Source organism: Monodelphis domestica, chromosome 3 (assembly GCF_027887165.1).
Source record: "Monodelphis domestica isolate mMonDom1 chromosome 3, mMonDom1.pri, whole genome shotgun sequence".
Lineage (NCBI taxonomy): Eukaryota > Metazoa > Chordata > Mammalia > Didelphimorphia > Didelphidae > Monodelphis > Monodelphis domestica.
The window spans coordinates 199,311,608-199,313,916 of NC_077229.1; positions in this window are offsets into that span (position 1 = coordinate 199,311,608).

The following is a 2,309-nucleotide window of genomic DNA, read 5'->3' on the forward strand; positions in this document are numbered from 1 at the left end:
CTGTGCCACCCAGCTGCCCTAGGTATAACCTCGATAGTAGTAAAATCTGTGATATTCTTTGGACATAGATGTTGAATCCTACAGATAGCTTTCTGACACTTGTGAAATCTAACAATTACTACTTACTTCTGGTGATTCTCATGAGGTCAAATGAAGGAAATGAAGAAGTATCACTAAATATTATGAAATCATAGGCAAATGCTGAAGGACTTGGGAGCACAGTGATATTTTCATCACTACTGCTAATTGAAGGCAGGGGATTTGGAAAAGAAAGATATGGGAAGTGAACAGCTGGCTAAGAGGATGATATATAAAAATGGGATTCCACTTTTCCTACCACAGCTTAAAATATGGGAAAGATTGGGCTGTTGGCCAGGAATGGAATGTACCTAATTAGGGCTTATAAAAATATATTTGCCCTGAGTCTGGAGGGAGGAAAAAAAAATCCCACTCATAATCTGCCAAACCAGATGCCATAGAGAATAGAAGATATAACCCAGGAAGATGAATAGTGCAAGAGAGAGGCAGTAATTCGCTGGAGATGGTATCCAAGAAGACATCCATCAGTAAAACCCGAGGTTTCAGATATCTATTTAGTGAACTCTTGCCTACATTATAGGGTACACCAGCATATACATTGGTATTCCCTCCAATACCCTAACTTCCTAGCTCCTCGATTTACTAATTTCCTATAATATATTCATCCACCCCACCTCAGCTACACACAGAGGAGCTGGTCATACCCTTGGTGGGACAAATATTCTACTTCCATGTTCATGAACTCTGAAATCCTTTAATTGATCACTATCTTTGTCATTATTTTACCATTTTATTCTGCCTTATCATCACCATAACCTACAATCCCTTTGATCTTCCATTCTTTCCTGGATCCTTGTCCCTGTACTGGTCTCATTCTCTTTCCTTCCCTCTCTTGATACCTTGGTGAACCAGTTCAATTCTGCCCTTCAGTCTCATGTCAGAGCACATATGACTGTTCTGCTTTGCCAAACACCAGCTTTGGATAACTTCTACCATCCATTGCCTCCACTTCTATTTATGTGCTGCTGAACCGAGTTAGAGAAAATTGCAAAACAGTAATGGAAGAGCTCATTACAAATTTATGTTACAAAATCTCAACTAGGCCTTCATGGCAATAAAGCAATACTTCTATAGATCCCTAACTAATTCACTCTCATACTTACCATAGAAACTTTCCCCAACCTTTTTATTCCTCTTTAAACCTCCTATAACACCATTTTCCACATCATCTCAGCTGAAAATCTTGTCTCACATTTTACTGAAAAAATCAAGACCATTCACCAACAACTCTCTTTCTCCATCTTCATGAGCAGATGATCATATCATCTCCAGTAGATTTTTGACTATCTCCTCCTTTACCCTTGTCTTTCTCCTTCTTGACAATGAAACCTTTTTCAGTAAATAATTTGGTACTGGTTAAAAAGTAGATTGATCAATGATTAGGTATTTGATTGATTAGAGACACTGAAGAAGATGTATCTAATAACTATAAAAGGAAAATAAATATTAGGAAACAATTTTCTGAGCCAAATCTTATTTTTATTTGTAGGAGCTGTAAATCACAAAGTCAGGGTCAAAAACATGCCCAGTATAGTCTATGATCCCAAACCCATCTGATGATTGGTTTATAGATATTACACCAATGAGACAGATTACACAAAATCCCCCTAGAAAGGAGGTGGTGGTAAGCTCTGTCTTTCTTTCATCTTCTAGAATGTCACTTTTTTGAGAAGATCAGGTTTTTTTTCATATCTTGGGACAGATTACTTAACCTCTGTTCCATATATGGTAATGGCCAATAATTTAGACGTCATAAATCCACAGGTTTAAAAAAGTAGATAAAAATATCCCTATGTGTATATTATACCATAGTATACATAGAAAACACCAAAGAATCAGTAAGAAAGAAACTAGTAAAGTTCCTTATTAGTATTAGTAAAGCAGTAATATAAAAAAATTCCACAAGTTTCATGAATGTCTGGACACATTCTAGGACACTGTAGGTGTGAGCAACCCCTCCTTGTCAAGGATATCTTGCCAAGGCATTTCAGGAGATTTTCCTTGTTATTTTATTTACAATATATGATTATTGATTTCCTTATACAATTATTTACTGATTACTGATTTTCATTCAATCAGTTAATAATTGAAATTTTTCCTTACAACTTATTGTAATATTGGATATCTAATGGGATATATGCTAAAGATAAATACTTCTGAGGTGATATTAACAATGAATATAGAGGACTTCCGGGTAATCATGGCTGCAA